At 41.7% G+C, this 21,561-nt stretch overlaps 1 long non-coding RNA gene across 2 annotated transcripts in view; it reads right to left on the bottom strand.

The window, feature by feature from the left end:
• The window catches only part of LOC133232119 (uncharacterized), a 37,975-nt gene extending 17,712 nt beyond the window's left edge, over nt 1–20,263 (bottom strand). For both annotated transcript variants that reach the window (XR_009731311.1, XR_009731310.1), the window contains exons 1-2: nt 20,127–20,263; nt 19,586–19,848 (exon numbers count right to left, since the gene is read on the bottom strand). This is a non-coding gene — a long non-coding RNA (uncharacterized LOC133232119). The remainder of the gene's footprint in view (nt 1–19,585; nt 19,849–20,126) is intronic.
• Nucleotides 20,264–21,561: the final 1,298 nt, after the last annotated feature.

Raw genomic sequence — 21,561 nt, 5'->3', positions numbered from 1 at the left:
AGTCTATCTCCTAATCAAGAGATAGATTTCCGTCTCAATGACAATCTCCTCCAGTTACTCAAGTCAGAAAGTTGAATGATCCATCTTTCCTACTTTCCCCCCTCCCCTAAATGGAAATCACCAAAACCTATCAATTATGTTCCCCCTTAAAGGAGAGCTATAAAGTACTGTATATATGTTAATTCCAAACTCCTTAGTACAATACAAAAAATAGATAACCAACAAGGACCTACTATAAATAGCACAGAGAACTATACTCAACATCTTGTAATAACCTATAAGGGAAAAGAATCTGAAAAAGAATTATATATATGTGTCTAATATAATAATTGATATATTAATTAATAATTAATATACTAATTAACAATTATTGGGCTTCCCTGGTAGCTCAGTAGTAAAGAACCCACCTGTCAATGCAAGCGATTTGCATTTGATCACTGGGTCAGGAAGATTCCCTGGAGAAGGAAATGGCCATCCTCTCCAGTATTCCTCCCTTGAGAATTCCATGGACAGAGGAGCCTGGAGGGCTACAGTCCATGGGGTCGCAAAGAAGGTGACAGGACTTAGTGACTAAACAGCAACAATTAATAATTATCAATTAACATACTGTATTAATAATTAATTATATTATCAACAAATATATTAATGATTAACTATATATTATTAATATATATCTGAATTGCTATGCTATACACCTGAAACAGAACATTGTATATCTACTATACTTCAATAAAAATATTTTAATTAAAAAAGAGATATAAAAATCAGATATGCCTTGGTTTTCATTCTCAGGGACCCATCTTAGGTCAGAGCCCCACTGAGGTGTCTGTGTCTCCAGGCAGGATCCCTTCAGCCCATCTTCACCTTGACCATCTTGCAGCAGATGTCCTCTGAGGCTGATAAGATGTGTTTTGTGGTCCCTCATTTGCACCAGCCTCTGCCAAGACTTGCAAAGAGCCCTGGTAGCATGCCCATTGGCCATGTGCTTTGTAAAATTTTGCAAAAGTAAGGTGCTGTAACCACAGTTGGTTAAGACTGTTGACACTCTGCCCCGCTTCTCCTCCATCACACTTTCTTTTGTTTCAGGTGGATCTGGGCATTGAGCCAAGGAGAAGTTAAGCTGGGATTACACTTGCAGTTTAGTTAGATACATGTACATGGTTTGTAGTCACTTCCACATAGAGGTAAGTTGTTATTTATGGCTCCCAAATAAGAATGACTTCCAGAAATATCAATACTACTACCATCTCTGTGCCCACTGTTCTAGCATCATGACATAAAGCCATCAAAGAAATGCTGAGTAATTAGTCATCCATTCAAAGAGTATTTATATTAGTAACCACACAAGAAAATCTGATATGCCATGTCAAAATCATATGGCTCATAATACATGACATAACCTTGAAAGGTCTTCTTAGATTTGATAAACAAACCTAGAAACCTATATAAGACCACCAGTAAATTGTAAAGATGAAAGAAACTTTTAAACTCTTAATAATAAATAAAGTTTCCATTAACCACGCTGGAGGATAAACTAAATTATCTTTCTATTCTGTCAATAGGAAGTGATATAACAAAATTACTGTCATGTGAAGAGGTGAACCAAAGGTTGAATTCTGCTAACATCAGGGGAAATCTTTTATAGAAGTATGTTGGCAGTAAATTAATAAAATATGTTATCTTCCCAGTTTTCATTATTTTTCTCAGCATTTAAAAATGTATAATTTGTTGTGCTTTCTCTCATTCTAAACACATATTCACTTTTATATCTAATTTTGTATTTTTTAATTCTTTTTTTTTTCTTAAAAAGAGAACCTCCCCCATTATAGAACAAACTTTTGATTATCAGGGATAGGGGAAAGACTGGGGGTGGAAAGTTGAGAGTTTGCGACTGACATGTACACGCTGCTATATTTAAAATAGATAACTGACAACGACCTATTGTATAGCACAGGGAGTGAAGTGAAAGTTGCTCAGTTGTGTCTGACTCTTTGCGACCCCATGGACTATACAGTCCATGGAATTCTCTAGACCAGAATACTGGAGTGGGTAACCTTTCCCTTCTCCAGGGGAGCTTCCCAACCCAGGGACTGAACCCAGGTCTCCCTCATTGCAGGCGGATTCTTTACCAGCTGAGCCACCAGGGAAGTATAGTGCAGGAAACTGCTCAGTATTATGTAATAACAACCAAAATGGGAAGATAATTTGTAAAAGAATGGACAGACGTATAACTGAATCAGTTTCTGTACAACTGAAACTATCACAGCATTGTAAGTCAACTCTACTCCAATATAAAATTAAGAAGTTTTTAAAAAAGGTTATCTGTTCAGTATTTTTGTTTTTATTAAGTGAAATGTCTTCATCTTAAATAGACTCTATATAACGAGCTACGATTTTTCTAGTAATCATGTACAGATGTGAGAGTTGGTTCATAAAGAAGGCTGAGCACCAAAGAATTGATGCTTTTGAACTGTGATGCTGAAGAAAACTCTAAAGAGTCCCTTGGACTGCAAGAAGATCCAACCAGTCCATCCTAAAGGAAATCAGTCCTGAATATTCAATAGAAGGACTGTTGCTGAAGCTGAAGCTCCAATACTTTGGCCACTGATGCTAAGAGCCCACTCACTGGAAAAGACTCTGATACTGCGAAAGATTGAGGGCAGAAGGAGAAGGGAGCAACAGAGGATGAGATGGTTGAATGGCATCATCAACTCATTGGACATGAATTTGAGCAAACTTCAGGAGATAGTGAAGGATAGGGGAGGCTGGCATATTGCAATCCATTGGATCTCAAAGAGGGAGGAGGGTTCAGGATGGGGAACACAGGTATACCTGTGGTGGATTCATTTTGATATATGGTTAAACCAATACAATATTGTAAAGTTAAAAAATAAAATAAAAAGATTTGGACACTACTTAGCATCTGAACATCATCATCAAAGCACATCTTTGGAGCCTGGCACCTGGTTGTGAATGCAACCTGCTCAGCTTGGCTTTCCCTCCCTCATCCTTGTGTCTTCATGGAAGTGCAGTGAAGTGAAGTGAAAGTTGCTCAATTGTGTCCAACTCTTTGTGACCCCATGGACTTAGTCCATGGAATTCTCCAGGCCAGAATACTGGAGTGGGTAGCCTTTCCCTTCTCCAGGGAATCTTCCCAACCCAGGGATCAAACCCAGGACTCCCACATTGTAGGCAGATTCTTTACCAGCTGAGCCACAAGGGAAGCTCAAGAATTCTAGAGTGGGTAGCTTATTTCTTCTCCAGAGGGTCTTTCCGACCCAGGAATCAAACTGGGGTCTCCTGCATTGCAGGTAGATTCTTTACCAACTGAGCTATGAGGACCTTCCCCAATTAACCTGTCTATATGCAGTACCTTCCTCTGGGTTCTTCCCCATAACACATTTCTCTCAGGTGTCAATCATTTATCACATTCATCAACATTATATTTGTTTTCACTTTGATTTTCATGTTTTCCTCAGTAGATTCCAAACTCCCTAGGAGCAGAGCTCAGAACTATCTCAGTGTTGGTATCTAGCATACAGTAGGTGCTCCGTAAATACTTATGGGATGAATGAAGTACAGGACTGTGGGTGTGAAAAGATAGTGTAAGATGAAGTAGAACTAAACAAGGTTCATTTCAGGAGGAGTTTCTGAACAGGACTTGAAGATAAATAGCCTGAATAACTAGTGAGCCAAGTAGTTGTGATTTTACTATACTCTCTACCACCACCTCGCCCCTCCCCGCCCCCTACCAATGTTCTATTCTTAAAGAAAAAGTGAAGTCACTCAGTCATGTCCAACTCTTTGCGACCCCATGGACTGTAGCCCACCAGGCTCTTCTGTCCATGGGATTCTCCAGGCAAGAATACTGGAGTGGGTTGCCGTTTCCTTCTCCAGGGGATATTCCCGACCCAGGGATCAAACCCAGGTCTCCCACATTGTAAAGAAATTCTTAAAGAAATGCCTGGGTAAATAACACACTAATGAATAGAAATGCCAAATACCACTGATGAACATAGAGGCAAAAATTCTCAACAAAATTCTAGCAAACAGAATCCAACAGCATATTAAAAAGATCATACATCATGACCAAGTGGGCTTTACCTCAGGGATGCAAGGATTCTTCAATATTCACAAACCAATTAATGTGATACACCACATTAACGAACTGAAAGATAAAAGCCATATGATTATCTTAATCGATGCAGAGAAGGCTTTGGACAAAATGCAACACCCATTTATGGTTAAAAAAACTCTCCAGAAAGCAGGCATAGAAGGAACATACCTCAACATAATAAAAGCCATATGTGATAAACTCATAGCAAACATTATCCTCAATGGTGAAAAATTGAAAGCATTTCCCCTAAAGTCAGGAACAAGACAAGGGTGCCCACTCTCACCCTCACCATTCAACATAGTTTTGGAAGTTTTAGCCACAGCAATAAGAAAAGAAAAAGAAATAAAAGGAATCCAGATTCAAAAAGAAGAAGTAAAACTCTCACTGTTTGCAGATGACATGATCCTCTACATAGAAAACCCTAAAGACACCACCAGAACACTACTAGAAGCTAGTCAATGAATATAGCAAAGTTTCAGGATATAAAATTAATACACATTAATTAATACACAAGGGATATCCCTTGCATGCCTATACACTAACTGAGAAAACAGAACGAGAAATTAAGGGAATGATCCCATTCACCATTGTGATGAAAAGAATAAAATACTTAGGAATAAATCTACCTAAAGAAACAGAAGACCTATATATAGAAAACAATAAACATTGATGAAAGAAATCAAAGATGACACAAATAGATGGAAAAATATACCACATTCATGAATCAGAGGAATCAATATATTGAAAATGAGTATACCACCCAAAGCAATCTATAGATTCAATGCAATCCCTATCAAGCCACCAACGGTATTTTTCACAGAACTAGTAACAGATAATTTCGTCATTTGTATGGAAATACAAAAAACCTTGAATACCCACAGCAACCTTGAGAAAGAAGAATGGAACTTGAGGAATCAATCTGCCTGACTTCAGACTATACTACAAAGCTACAGTCACCAAGATAGTATGGTACGGGCACAAAGACAGAAATATAGATCAATGGAACAAAATAGAAAGCCCAGAGATAAATCCACACACCTATGGACACCTTATCTTTGACAAAGGAGGCAAAAATATATAATGGGGAAAAGACAATCTTTTTAACAAGTGGTGCTGGGAAAACTGGTCACTCACCTGTAAAAGAATGAAATTAGAACACTTTCTAACACCATACACAAAAATAAACTCAAAATGGATTAAAGATCTAAATGTAACACCAGAAACTATAAAACTGCTAGAGGAAAACATAGGCAAAACAGGAGGATGGAAGGAATTAAACATCATTATAAAAAATAAGAAAACTTGGGTAGCATCTCAAGAAAATTACTTATTTCTTAACTAAAAGTGGGTGTGGTTAATATAAAACCTCAAAGAGAAGAAAATATGGGACAAATGGACCCACATAAGTAGCAATGCATGTCTGCATGCTCAGTCACTTCAGTCATGTCCAACTCTTTTGTGACCCCATAGACTGTAGCCCACCAGACTTCTCTGTCAATGGGATTCTCCAGGCAAGAATACTGTAGTGGGTCACCATCCCCTCCTCCAGGGGATCTTCCTGACCCAGGGATCGAACCCCCATGTCTTACATCAGCAAGAGGGTTCTTTACCACCAGAACCACTGGGAAGCCCGTAAGAAGCACACTCTCATCTATTGAATACATTGAAGTTTCCTGTTTGATTCTATCATTCACTCTGGAGCCTTTAGGAAAATCCATTGGCCTTGCCTGTCCATTTATCTATAGGGCATGCAGATCAGTTGGAGAACACGGCTGAGTGTATGAGTGTGGGCAGTGGACAATGGGTCAAGGGACATCTTTCTGAAGGAGCTTTGTCTCCTGTTTGTCCTGCCACAGGATAAGGGAGGGAGAACAAAAGGGGAGGAGAGAAGGAAGAAAGAAAACCATACCCTGTTTGATAATGAAGATCACAGCACTCAAGATCTGAGCTAAAATGCATAGATGAAAGTTTAAGACATATTTTCTGAAATATTCTATACATCACATGCACTGAATTGGTACCGCAATCTCCTAGGTACTGTCAGCTAAAAGGTGGAAAGGGAAGCATTGAAATGAGACTACATATTTTGCTCCTTGAGGCCTATTTCTGCACTGAGAATGTCCTTAGATAAAGCTGCCTTTTGGAGACAGCAAAATCAAACAACTGGGAAGCCCCTCAGGGGAGCATTTGGTCCTGTTCATTGGATGAGCAAAGATTCAGAGAGGTGAAATGATATAGCCAAGTTCTCAGAGCTAGCAAGTGTTAGTCGCTGACTCTGTGACCCCAGGGACTGTAGCTCACCTGGCTCCCCCGTCTAGAAAATTCTCCAGGCAAGAATACTGGAGTGGGTTGCTCTCCCCTTCTCCAAAAGATCTTCCCAACCCAAGGATCAAACCCAAGTCTCCTGTACTGCAGGCAGATTTTTTACTGTCTGAACCACCAGGGAGGCCCAGGGGTAAGAGCTAAATAGAGGCTGCCCAGCTCCCAGGCTGACTTACTTTGCACAGAATCTCTAGATCAGGATCACTGATTTGTAAAAAAAAAAAAAAAAAGAAAGAAAGAAAGAAAGAAAGAAAGAAATCTTGAGCAGCAAAAGGAACATCAGGAGACCACTTGCTAAAAATGGGCAAGCAGAGTGACTGCCTAGACTAGGAAAAGAAACATAGTTGCCAAAATCACCAGATGGAAAGGGAAGTTATTAAAACTCAATTTTACTATTGTATTGATTTAAGCAAGAATATAGCAGCAGGATAGGTTTGCCCAGAGATGCTAGAATTACTACGCTAGAACTACTGTCTACATAATTCAGGCTACGGAATTACTAGTAGAAAGTAGCCCATAACATAAATGCTCATTTTGCACAAGTTCAAAGAGAACTGATTTTCACTGCAATCTGTTAAGGAAAAAAGAGATAACATTTTAGCACTAGCTGCCATCAGCTACAAGTACTGATATTCTGGAAACAATGCAAATGATTGACACGGCAAAGCCCAAGATTGGAATGGGTCCTGGGTGCTTAATGCATTTTGTAACTTGGTTATGACTTCAAGGAAGTTGTCAGCATGTTCTAAGCAAATGGCTCACAGGGCAGCACATTCAGGATTTATCAGGGTTAGGTTGCTAGGTGTAAATTGTGTCAAGTCAGTCAATTCAGCCGCTCAGTCACGTCCGACTCCTTGCAACCCCATGGACTGCAGCACACCAGGTCTCCCTGTCCATCACCAACTCCCAGAGTTTACTTAAACTCATGTCCATTGAGTTGATGATGCCATGCAACCATGTCATCCTCTGTCATCCCCTTCTCTCACCTTCAATCTTTCCCAGCATCAGGGGCTTTTCAAATGAGTCAGTTCTTCACAGTTCGTAGATTGTGTAGATGTTTGCAAATGCTGATATGTGTATGAGTTCCTCAAGGACAAGATGGAAATTAAAAAGAATGGGGAAACTTACCAATGGATGCAGGCAGACCTAGAATTTGAGATTATTACAATAGCCCTCGATGTTGCAGTCCCAAACAATGAGATTTGGTTGAAGTTTACCAACAGCATTGCTAAGTTGCCAGATTTCTAAGCCATGGATCAAAATCTATACTTTTTTTGTTTGCTTATGTTCATTTTTGAGTCAAGAAATAGGTCTTTTTATGAAACTGTGAAATGGAATAACTCCTGCCATATCGATAAACAAGGATGTCACAGCTATCTGAGATTCTGGCCCTCCACGTGTAAGCCGGTGAGTCCTAAGGGAATTCAAGAAGAACCTGCTGGCAAGCTACAGTGCCTACAGACACTCTTTACAGACAGGTGGGGGTGGGGAGGGGGTATAAAAACACAGGATGCTGGCCCCAAATAGCTGAGATGCATATGAAAGAAGTGATTTCAATAAACCCAGAGGCCTGCATTTTCCCATATACAGAAGAGGACTAAATGCTTTTATATATCTGGTTTTCCTTAATTAACGGTAATCTTTTGATATTCAGACTACCTGCCCCTTGCAGCAAACTTCTATATAACCTGACCTCTTCCCCCACCTCCTCAGAGCAATTTCTCAGGGCTACCTGAGTTGCTGCCTCCTGGGCTTAAAGTTCTAAGAACTCCTGCTGAATAAAACAAAACTCTTAACTTTCTTCTTGGGCCTCCCTGGGGGCTCAGTGGTAAAGAATCCTCCTGCCAACAGAGGAGACACAGGTTCAATCCCTGGTCCGGGAAGATCCCATATGATGCGGAGCAGCTAAGCCCATGTGCCGCCAACTATGGCAACTGTGCCCTAGAGCCAGGGACCCACAACCACTGAGCCCACATGCGTAACTACTGAAGCCTGCACTCCACAACAAGAAAAGACTGCAATGAGCAGGCTGCACAGCGCAACTGGAGAGCAGTCCCTGCTCAGCGCAACGAGAGGAAATCCCACGGACACCAACGAAGACCCTGCACAACTAACAACAAGTAAAATTAAATAAAAAGAGCCTGTGGTTAAAAAAAGAAGAAATAGGTCTTCTTGACATGGTTACAAAATTTTAAAAAAAAGCCGGGGGGGGGGGTGCAATTCAGAAAAATCCCCTGAAGAGCATCTTCCTATCCACAGCCTGCCGGTTACTTTAATAAGTGAATAGGTTTCAGGTGGTCCTGGTATTGCTGTTATTGGAGTCACACCATCAAGCAAGACCCTGGAGACCCTCCACACCCTTGGCAGAAGTCCATTCACAGTGACTGCTGACAGTGTGTATCTGTGAAGACGGAGCAAGGGACCAAAGACAGCCAGCTGGAATATTCTGAAAGCAAACGCTTTCTTCAAAAGACATCAAATACTAGCAAAATATATCAACCCGGCTACCACTGTGAGCCCCCAAATATTCGTTCACTTTTTGGTGTCCCATTTTCATAATCAAAGCCTTAACACCATGTTGAAAAGAGAATTTGCTGGATAGGATTATAACAATAAGGAAAATTTTAACAGGAACATAAAACCTTAAAACTCCTATAAATCTGCTGGATACTGAGGTCAGGACAAAAGAGAGAAAGGAATGAGGAGAATTTGCCAGGTACTCGATGCAGAGACGAAACACATCCAGGAAAAGTCTACGGCATATTTCATTCTCTTGTGAAAAATACCCAATAGAGGGCTTGCTCAGAGAAGATTCTAAACAGAACTCATTTAACAATTTTTGCAGTAGGCAAAATACCTTCAATTAATTAGAAAGGCAAAACCATGTGTGCACATATACAAACTGCAGATGTGCAGAAATAAATACCATCTTGGGCTGGCCCAGATCCAGGTAAACATGGGCCCTGAAGACCTCCCTAATTTCAGTGGACTGAAGTCTGGAAAAGTGATTAACTATCTAAATGCAAGTGTAACTGCTCCATGCCCCCAGAGAATGCGGGGAGAGAAAAGAAGGCTCTTACATCCTAATTAAAAGTCCGAGCTTTTGCCCCATGGAATGCAAGACCGCTTTGGACACAGGAAACTGTTCTTTATCCAGCTACACTCATAAAGCTGTCAATAAGTTGAGAAAGTGGCCTTGATGGTGTGAAAAAAAAAAAAGAAAAAAAAAAACCTCTCTTAGAGCACTGGCTGCTAATAAAATTCTTTTCTGTTCAATGAAGTCCAGCAAATCATCTAGGATCATATAAATAGCAAATTTAACAGCAAATTAGCAAGGCTTATAAAATATATGACCACTTAGGCAGCAAGGAAAGCCAAAAATCAAGGTTGGAGAATTGCTAAATTATGGTTAAAAGATATCTTTCTTTCGATGCCTTTCATTGAAAGTCTTTAAAAATCTATTTTGAGAGAACTAAACTGCTTTTCAAAGGGGACATTATTAAACTAGCTGTGTTTGATAGGGTCAGGACCTCTCACCCTTGATAACCACCCAAAAATAAGTAATGACCTGCACAGCATGAGAGATCTGTGCAGAGCATCCAGGCCTCCCGGGTCCAGTGTACCATCTTCTGGTTTCTGGTAAGGATTTTAGACTTTGGCACAAAGTCATCGTGGTTACGAAGAAAATGTGGCCCTGTCTCTACACTTTCTAATACCTTCAGAAAAATAAAATAGCTACTTCCCTTTATGAAACTGGCAACCATTTAAAGAGTTTCTGACAAAACGAGGAGCCAGACTCTAAAGAAGTCATTAAAACAATTCATACATTAATACCTGGAGATCTAGCTTAAATTCTCGATTTTCATCCCTCCGCCCCCCCTCCCCCCGCTCCCCGTTAAAGAGATTCTCATTAGTTGTGCCCTAGAACACAGGTAGCGTCATTATTAAACTGGCCCCTTCCTGATGTTTCATGGAAGGTTATAGAGACTCTTTATGAGGACCAAATTCTCAAAGCTGGTAACTTTGCAATAAAGTTCTTTTCACCAAATCTTGGCACACACAATCTATGCTTGGCTCTGAAACATTTTTAGAAAAATTTACACAGGAAAAAATTCAACACTTTTGAAGTTTCCATCTTTATTAAGTATTGGAATAGTTGATGTGTTAAAGGCAAGTTCTCAGCTGGTTATTCTAAGGTATTGCTGTAATTCCCAAACTTTTAGTGACTTGACATAATGATAAAATTGAACACATATATTGAGAACTTGTTGTCATTGTTTAATCACTAAGTTGTGTATGACCCTTTGTGACCCTGTGGACTGTGTCCCGCCAGGCTCCTCTGTCCGTGGGATTCTCCAGGCAAGAATACTGGAGTGAGTTGCCATTCCCATCTCCAGGGAATCGTCCTGATTCAGGGATCAAACTCATGTCTCCAGCATTAACAGGTAGATTCTTTATTGCTGAGCCACCAGGGAAGCCCTGAGAACTTCTTAAGAGCCCCCAAATTATGCTAAGTGTTAAGGATACAAAAGCTCTCTAGGAGATCCACTCTTGGTTGAGGGGGACACAGAAACAGAAAAAAGTTGAATAACAAGGAAATAAGCATGTGATTAGCCACCAAAATGAAGATGGGAAGAGTAGAACCAATGACCAACTTAGAAGAAACAGACCAAACAGACCATGCAGTTGGACACAAACTTCAAATTCAGAGCATATCATAGGTCAGGCTGCTATAATAAAAATGCCACAGACTGGGTAAATTTAAACCACAAACATTTATTTCTCAGTTCTGGAGGCTGAAAGGTCAAGGCACCAGCAGATTGAGTGTTTAGTGAGAACCCACTTCCTGGTTCATTGACAGCTGTCTTCTCACTGTGTCCTCATATGGCAGAAGAGGTGGTCCCTGGGGTCCCTTTTCTAAGGGCACTCATCCCATTCATGAGGACTCCACCCTTATGACTTCATCTCCAAATGCCCAACCTCCAAATGCCATCACTTTGGGGATTAGGATCTCAACTTATGGATTGGGAAGGGATAAAAACATTCAGTCTATAAAAGGGGGGGTTCCAAAATCATGCTTTGTTGTTGTTCAGTCACTAAGTTGTGTCTGAGTCTTTGCAACCCCATGGACTGCATCATGCCAGGCTCCTCTGCCATTCACCATCTCCCAGAGTTTACTCAGATTCATGTCCATTGAGTCGATGACACTATCTAACCATCTCAACTTCTGCCACCCACTTCTCCTCCTGCCCTCAATCTTTCTCAACAAGTCAGCTCTTTGCATCGGGTGGCCAAAGTATTGGAGCTTCAGCATCAGTCCTTCCAGTGAGTATTCAAGGTTGATTTCCTTTAGGATTGACTGGGTTGATCTCCTCACGGTCCAAGGGACTCTCAAAAGTCTTATTGAGCACCACAATTTGAAAGCATCAGTTCTTCATCAGTTCTTCAAAATCATGCTTAGGTCTGATAACTCACAGAAAGCTGTCATACTCACAGTTATGGTTAATTATAGGGAAAGAACACAGATTAAAATCAGCCAAGGGAAGGGACACCAAGGGTAGAGTCCAGGAAATTTCCAAATGCAAAGCTTCTGGTTATCCTGTCCCTGTGCACTTGTGGATGGAGTCAAATCCTCCCAGTTGCTGTGTGTGATAATATGCCAGGTGTACAACCAACCTAGCATGCTCACCTCAGCCTTTGGTGTCCAGAGTTTCTACTGTGACTCAATCTCAAGCCACCTACATGACTGACCTTTACTACCCAGCTTCTCCCTGAGGTGGGGTCACTCCCTTTGGTCTCCAGCCCCTCCAGGGGCCAGAACTGATGCCACAGAAGGCCTCAACATGAATCACATTATTAAGACTGTCCAGTGGCCAGAGCCCCCAGGCAAACAAAGATACTTCCCTGAGGCAGGATATTAATCACTTTCCAATAGTTGAGGACAAAGGCCAGACACCCCTTTGGATAAGGTTAATTCTTCCTTAATCAGAAAGGTACAGAAACTCGACTATGGAAAGATCAGGGTAGACTGGAGTAATTAGAAAGGATATAGAAATTTCGTTCAGTACTTTAAACATTAAAGTGAATTACATGCTAATAATTTAGCATGGAAAAAATGGGAAAAAATTAGAATCATTGAGCAAGAAAGCAGGAAAACAGTCAGTAAAAGAGTATTTTTAGAAGATTAAAGTGATTATGAGCTCCACTTTTCCATCTCTCTCTTTCCACTCTCTTCCCAGGAAATCAGGTGTAGTCTCTCAGTCTCTTGTTGTTAAATAAGTTGGCAGGGCTCTAACTGACATGTCTAGACTTGAACTCCACCTAGAGCTGATCTAAAACTTCCACTGGGATGTCAAATGGACATCTCAAGAGAACTTGTCCTAGGCATCTCTCATCTCCATATGGTGCCATGAGTGATCCAGCTGCTCAAGCAAAGATACCAAGCCATCCTCTCAACCAACATCCATCTAATCCAGAAGCAGTGACACCCCTAATTCAAATTTTTTCCTAAATTCAACCATAATAAGCCAATCCTACTGCCACAATCCAAGCCAAGTCATCATCATCTCTCATTTAGAGAGATGCTCGGGAGGTGCCTTCTTTCCCTTCACAACCCATTTATCCTCTGCACAGCAGCCTGAGTGATCTCTATAGAGTATAAATCATACCATGTTATACCTGTGCTTAAAGCCCTTCAGTGGAAGCTCCCAACTCCTTTAAAATAATATACAAACTGCCACTATCACCCCCAAAACTTCGAAAAGCTTGACCACCTTAGATTTCATCTTGCATCGTTCTTTGCTGTCTTCCGGTCACACTGGCCATTCCTTGAACACAATGAGCTTCTTATAGCTGGGTCTCTACAGGCTATCTTCTCTCTCTTTGGAACACTTTTCTCTCGAATCTTCTGTTGGCTGGTATCTTCTTATCATCTGGGTCTTAGGTCAATGATAAACTCCACCAAGAGGTCTTCCCTGGCCATCCAATCTGAGTGGCAGCCACTTTCAATCACTATCAGAGCACCCTGTTTTAATTCCATCATAGCAAGCATCACTTTATTGACTCGTTCGTGAATTTTCTTTGTTTACATGTCTATTGCTTTTCTCTCTTACTAGGATATAGGCAAGTAAAAAGTTGTCCTTTTTGCTTACTTCTCTGTGTCCAGTTTCTACTACAGAGATGGACACATAGTATCTGTGTTCTCATCAGATCCTTATTGAATGAACAGGATACGGTATTTTAAATTTATCACAGGCATTCAAAATAGTTAAGAAGGAAAAGCCTGTTTTTTTACACTCCTTCCTTCTTTGAATTCTTTTTTTGGTGTATGATCCTCCTCTCCAATAGTAATTTTTAATTACTTTTATCCTCCACCTTATTATGACTGGCTTCTTCAAAGAAGCTAAGGCATCCATTTACTCTAAAATGTAAGTGACTGATAAATGTGTTAAGGCCTTTGAAGTTGGAACAAAGTATGAAATCAGTGATTTTCAGACCATGACATTCCCAGACCATGTAAGGTGAAGTTCTCAGTCCCTCAATTCATCCAGTTTTTTTGTATTTGAGTACTTTTTCATGCTGAGCTTGCCAGAATACCTAGTTGCCTCATATCTTTTTAAGTTAATGGTGATTACAGAAATGATTTTACAGACAAGTATCAATGGAATAGACCCTCGATGATAACCTTTGTAGCCAACTGAGCTGGGGAGTCTGGGATCTTCCTCTGTAACCTTAAAAATGTGTCTACCTGAGTACACAGCCCTAGTTAGGGGAATAGGAAAAACAGAGGCACAAAGTATGTTAATGTTACTTTTGGAGGCCTTATGAGATTCTAGACTAAACTTTAGGAAATAGTGGGAGTCAAAGGAAGGAGATATTTTAAACAAACAACTGCAAAGGGCAACTGCTTGGAAACAAAGGACAACAAATAAAATAATCAGATGTGAGGCCAAGATATTGAGCCTTGTTGCAAAATGAACAGTAGAAAGTTTTGATGAATGTAGAAACATTGAGATGCATAGATAATCTTGTTAGGGAAAAATGTATCAAGATTGAAGTCATGGCAGAACCATCAGCCATAAATATCAAACAAGCAGTCGGGAAATATGAGAGTGGAGTTAGATGCAGCTTGAGGCTAGAGATCAGATACTGGTAAACCCCTGGCCACATCTGCACGTGGAAAGCCCCCAATCGATATACTTGAGAAATTCCTAGTCCTGAAACAGGCACAAAGAGAAACATCATAACTTGTGGTACAGACACAGAAAACTGTAGTCCCATAAATATGAATCACCAAGTATTTAATGACTTGAGACCCAGACATGAGGCTTGGGTGACATCGTGTTCTGAGCGGCAAAATCACCATGGTAACAAGCTATTTCTAGGTCCTGGTGTGGCTATTCCAACAGGGTAGATAATAAAAATCTGGGAGTCCCTTTGTTCAACTCTCTGCAGATCCACTAGCTTCAAATGGGCAGTCAACTGTCACAACTACCCTGGGTGCACACATGCCCATGAAGCACAGAAGGAAGAAACTGAAGATTCCTGCTCACTAAGACACAGTCTTTCTCTAGGCTGGTTTCCTATCATTTTTGATTCTTAATAAAGCTGATGTGTAGACATAGAAAGTGTTTCAGTCTCTCATTTCTAAAATACTTAAAATCCAGTGTTTGTGTTCCAGGATTCAAGCCTAAGACACTAAAATTTTATATTAAAAGTAATAAAACACTTTTATATGAAAAGTAAAAAAAAAACATAAAGTCATCAGAAAAGAGAGATAAACAATAAATCTATACCCTCAACTTTCTCAAATGGGATTATATTAGAAGGCATGGGCTCCTGCCAGCCAATGAGGTAAAACTGACCTCATTCAAATGGAACCCTAGCTATTTCTGATCTTTTGCTGTCAGGGATTTTAAAACACTGCATTTAGGTTTCTTCACTTTGGCTTTCTTCTAACTTCACTGCTTATTCTAGGCTGATGACTACCCCAGGAGAATGACCCTCTGATGAGCCAATGACCTTCTGTCCGAGACCATGGAGGAGGCCCCACTGTCTCCTTGAGTCCAACTTGAGTTTCAGTTGCCTAGACCACCCACCAGTGGAGCTGGAAGTTAGAGTTCATGGTCCTGGAGAAAGCTGCCCAGAAACTGCTTCCTGGGAGTTGTTGACTGTTACACCCCTCCCTCGGCTTCTAGCAGTGAAAGATGGGGGTCTCACTCAGTTACCATCCTTGTGCCTAGAGTAGGAAGCTACCCCTGGTCCCAGACTGAAGGTCTTGCCCTAGAACTGAGTACATCTCTGAGTGACTGTGGGTTGATGAACACTACCCTCTATCCTAAAAGAGAACCCCACCCTAATCCCTGGAACCTGGGAAAGTCACCTCATATGGCAAAAAAGACTCTTGAGAGTCCCTTGGACAGCAAGGAGATCAAACCAGTCAATCCTAAAAGAAATTGACCCTGAATATTCATTGGAAGGACTGAAGCTGAAGCTGAAGTTCCAGTACTTTGGCCACCTGATGTGAAGAGCTGACTCCCTGAAAGAGACCCTGATGCAGGAAATGACTGAAGGCAAAAGGAGGAGGAGGGCAACCGAGGATGAGATGGTTAGATAGCATCACCAACTCAATGGACATTAATTTGAGCAAACTCTGGGAGATTGTGGAGGACAGTGGAGCCTGGCACGCCACCGTCCATGGGGTTGCAGAGAGTCAGACATGACTTAGCCACTGAACAACAACAACATGGAAGAAAACAGATTTTGCAGATGCTATTAAATATCTTGATATGACCAGATTATCCTGGATTAAGAGGATTTAGGGGTGGGCCCTAAATGCACTATAAAAGTGGAGCAGAAAGAGATTACAGCACAGAAGAAGGGAACGCATGTGATGACACAAGCAGAGATGGGAGAGATGTTTCCACAAACCAAGGAACAACCACCACCAACCACCAGCAGCCGGAAGAGATTATAAACAGATTGTTCTTTAAAGTCCCTGAGGGAGGGTGGCCCTTCTGACACCTTGATTTCAGCCCAGAGATATTGATTTCAGACTTCCAGCTTCCAAATCAGTGAGAATAGAAATGTCTGTTGTTTTAAGATACTACGTTTATGGTAATATGTTACTGCAGGCAGTGTATTGAATATAGTGAATACAGGTAAAACAGTGATTGAAACAGAAACAAGATGTACCACTTCAAGAAAAATGCCTTCCCTACCCAAGCACCCAGCAGAACAGACACAACATTATCCAATACCTGGAAAGTTATGACCAACCTAGACAGCATATTAAAAAGCAGAGACATTACTTTGCCAACAAAGTCCGTCTAGTCAAGGCTATGGTTTTTCCAGTGGTCATGTATGGATGTGAGAGTTGGACTATAAAGAAAACTGAGCACCAAAGAATTGATGCTTTTGAACTGTGGTTTGGAGAAGACTCTTGAGAGTCCCTTGGACTGCAAGGAAATCCAACCAGTTTATCCTAAAGGAGATCAGTCCTGGGTGTTCATTGGAAGGACTGATGATGAGGCTGAAACTCCAATACTTTGGCCACCTGATGTGAAGAGCTGACTCATTGGAAAAGACCCTGATGCTGGGAAAGACTGAGGGCAGGAGGAGAAGGGGACAACAGAGGATGAGATGGTTGGATGGCATCATTGACTTGATGGACATGGGTTTGGGTGGACTCCGGGAGTTGGTAATGGGCAGGGAGGCCTGGCGTGCTGCGGTTCATGGAGTCACAAAGAGTTGGACATGACTGAGCAACTGAACTGAATTGTATTTTGTTCAAGGGCAAGGCTATTCAATTCCAGCTATGAAAAGAAATCTATGTACAAGTACCCAATGCTTGATGTACATTATAAGGATTTTTTCCCATTTTTTTTTTTGCAAGTAGAATGTAAGTATAATCTTAAAAAGCTATTTGATATTTAAGATTTTGATTTAATATAGACTACCTAAAACAGCCAGTAGTGGCTCAAACTTGAAAAAAGTACTACTATTTTCCCCCTATTTTTATGACATGTGTATTGAGAACTACAGAAAAGCTCTAAAAAAATAAAAACTGACACTATAGGTGATTTCTTTGCCTTGAAATACACAGTTAATTAATTTTTCCTCCACTCTTTGCATGTATAAATATTTTTATTGCAAAGTAAGGACTGTAAGATCTTCTACAATCTTTTAGTTTACGGCTCAATAATGTGACATTTTGTGATTATTTTCCTTTCTCATTAAATTCTCATCCAAAGCATGTTTTCATAACCACATAGAGTTTTTCATCTTTGGATCTTACCATGAGGATTTTAATTTTTACATAATCCCTCCATCGGTCTAATTACATATCTATTTACCTTTGAAAATATGCTTAGAAGCTCATTATGCTTTCTTTTAGTATTTTATGGTGTCTGGTCTGTTAAGAGTGTTAATGCACCCGGAATTTATTTTAATATATGATTTGGCAGCATGATCTAATCTTCCCTCCCCCAAATGGCTCAGCAGTTATGAGTCAACAAGTTGTGAGATGACTTTTTAATGAAGGATGCTTTCTCCACTAGTTTGACACATACTAACTTCTGATTTATGTTTCTAGGCTTACTCCTGAAAGTGAGTTAGTCACTCAGTCATGTCCAACTCTTTGTGGCCCTATGGACTATAGCCCACCAGGCTCCTCTACAGGTGGAATTCTCCAGGCAAGAATACTGGAGTGGGTCGTGATTCCCTTCTCCAGGGGATCTACCCACCCCAGAGATTGAACCCAGGTCTCCCGCATACTAAGCAGATTCTTTACTGCCTGAGCCACCAGGGAGGCTTACTCCTGATATTGTATTCTGCTCCACTGGCCACTTTGTGTATTCCTCATCATAAAAAATTACAGAAACTTTATATGATTGAACAACTCCCTCCTCATAACTGTTATTTTTCAAAACCATCTCAGTTCTTCTGAGGCATTCAATTTGGTCAAATTCAACATTTTAAATGATAACATTTTAATGAAAAACTACTTTTTAATTGCAGGGGTTCACTCGGAGATGACAAAGTATATTTACAAATCCTGTTATCTAAGAATAAGTTTTCTAACGATTTATGAAGGTTTTCTCTTCTTCATCCTCAAATGTTTTCCCCCAGCAATAAGCTCCCTCTCCAGCATAAATAATTGACCCTTTCCTGGATTATTTTAATCAGCAAATAAACACAATTTACTTTCTATCTTCACTGGGGGGGGGGGGATTATCCCAAACTCCACACTCTCATATCTCTCTTTCCTTTCACGTTAAAGCCTTTGGGGGTAGAGTCTCAGATGTAGAAAACAAACTTTGGTTACCTGGGATGGACAGAGGGATAAATTGGGAGATTGGGACTGACATACACACTACTATATATAAAATAGATAGGTAACAAGGACCTACTATATAGCCCAGAGAACTCTGCTCAGTACTCTGTAATGGCCTATATGGGAAAAGACTGAAAAAAGAGTAGATACATGTATACACATAACTGCTTCACTTTGCTGTACACCTGAAACTAACTCAACATTGTAAATCAACTATACTCCAATAATGGAGAAGGAAACAGCAACCCACTCCAGTATTCTTGCCTGGGAAATTCCATGGACAGAGGAGCCTGGCGGGCTACAGTCCCTGGGGTGGTGAAGGGTCGGACATGACTTAGCGACTAAACAACAAATACTCCAATAAAAACTGGAAAAACAAAAAACAAAAAAACCTTTGGTGAGAGCTGTCTGCAGTCTGCAGTGGCTACCACTTATTCACATCTCGTTTACTGTTTAACATACTTAAAAGGAGATTTTTCTCCACGAAATCACTTTGTTAACACCAGAAATTAACACAACGTTGTAAATCGATTATACTTCAATTTAAAAAGGAAAAAAAAAAGTTTTAAAAAAGGTAACAAAAAAACCCCGAGATTCTTCTCACAATGGTCATCCACCATGATTTCTGAAAGGACATCAAAAACCTCATTTCTGACCTCCCAGCAGTAGGCCCCTGGCTGCTAGGAAACGCTCAGCTCCTAGCTCCTGGAGTTCCACCAGCAATGCTCCTCCTCCGACCTCATCACAGGCCAAGCCCATGAACAATTCACAGGAAATAAACATAGAATCTGGGTAATAAAATAAAGTCTTACCTTTCTTTTCCTCTGTGCGGAGTCTAGTCTCTCTGGTTCACAGCGGGCAGCGGGCAGCAGAGGCCTTGTATCCGGATCTTCAGTCCAGAGTTCCTGATGCAAAACAGGCTACACCTGCACCTTAGCTACAGGGGTGGGGCGTGTGCAGAAGCTCCGCCCACAAGGCTCCATCCAAGATGGCGGCCACGGGCCGTGTGCAGAGACGCTCTGCCTGTCCCTGAGATCTCGCCCCACCTCGCGAGAACCCAGTCGACTCTCCCAGCCTAAAAGCAGAAAGACCCTTGTGGAGTACCGACTCAGGAAGGTCAGTAACAAATGGGGAGGGAGGAGGGAGGAGGGAGGAGGGAGGAGGGAGGAGGGTTCAGGATGGGGAACACATGTATACCTGTGGCGGATTCATTTTGATATTTGGCAAAACTAATACAATTATGTAAAGTTTAAAAATAAAATAAAATTTTAAAAAATTAAAAAAAAATAAAAACAAACAAACAAAAAAAACAAAATGCTGACACCCTAGGTGGGACAGGCTGGCCTTATTCACCTGCACTCCTCCCTAGGTTCCAGGCCCACCCTGACTCCAGCCGGGAACATAGCGGAAGCTTTGGGAGCTTCCTCTGATCCCAGAGGACACTGTGACTGAGTGGAATGCGACTGCCTGGGGCCAAATCCAGAGCAGCTCTGCCCAGGAACCTGGTGCTAGGGTGTGGCGCAAGCAGGCCTTAGACCCTAGTAGTCCCCCTTGAGGGGACCACATTGTGACATATTTGGGGTTGGAGACTGAAATGACATGACTGCATTTGGCTGCCTCTGGCTGGCTTTCCCATGGTGTCAACCCCAGGGACGGAGGGAACCAAGGGCAAGAGGGAGACAGGGCAGCCTTGCCTGCAGTATCGCTGGGAGTGTGGTCGTCTCTACCTCTCTATGCTACACCAGTGCGATGTGTCCTCTTTGCTCACCTCCAGGGGTCAATGGTAGCATCCTCCATGGTCACTTCTGGTTTGGTGAAGGATGGGATAGCCCGAGACCTGAGAGGCAAAACTGGGAAAAGGCCCAGGTAATGGGGACACCGGACAAAACGGAATAAGGACTCACGATCTGAGTTCAGGAAAAGACATGGGGATGCCCAGGGCAAAGGCTCCCAAGGTGGGTACAGATCCATGAGGTAGCCCCACCCAGGCAGTGCTGCTTTCTCAGAAGTGACCTGGGGGCCCTGGTGCTGGTACTGGTGCTGGTAAGTCACTTCAGTCATGTCCGATTCTGTGCGACCCCATAGACGGCAGCCCACCAGGCTCCCCCGTCCCTGGGATTCTCCAGGCAAGAACACTGGAGTGGGTTGCCATTTCCTTCTCCAATGCATGAAAGTGAAAAGTGAAAGTGAAGTCGCTCAGTCGTGTCCAACTCTTAGCGACCCCATGGACTGCAGCCCACCAGGCTCCTCTGTCCATGGGATTTTCCTGGGAACCCCTCAAAAGGCCAGGAACCCCATGCTCAGGAGGGAAGCCCAGAGAGCTTCTGGCAAGAACAGGAAACACTCATCGGCCAAGGTTCCTGGGCTCTCCTCCCAGGATCAGAACAGGAGGATTGCAGCTGCCCCAGAGATCAGGTGAGTACCATGGGGAACCCCCCACCCCACCCCATACCTTTAGCTCTCACCTGGTAAGGGGTCTGAAAACTTCTCCTTTTCAACCTAAGGGAGGAAAGAGAAGAACTACCCCCCTCACCCCCATCTGAGAGCAGTGCCACCCACTAAGGGACCAAGCTGGTCAGGAACTATAGAGGCCAACCGTCTCTGGCCAGGATGTTCTGATTGAGGAAGGACTAACTAGTTTAAGCTCCAACCATTACAAATAGGGGGACCCCAGTTACATCAGAGTTCACACCATTTGGATACCTCCTATTTGGGTCTTTTGAGGAATCCATTAACTGTTTGCTGCTGGGTCCAAATTTCCCAAGCAAATCTTCTTTGGGTTGAATCT

Source organism: Bos javanicus, chromosome 19 (assembly GCF_032452875.1).
Source record: "Bos javanicus breed banteng chromosome 19, ARS-OSU_banteng_1.0, whole genome shotgun sequence".
Lineage (NCBI taxonomy): Eukaryota > Metazoa > Chordata > Mammalia > Artiodactyla > Bovidae > Bos > Bos javanicus.
The sequence above is the reverse complement of the archived record's forward strand: the minus strand, read 5'-3'. Positions and strand labels throughout refer to the sequence as shown.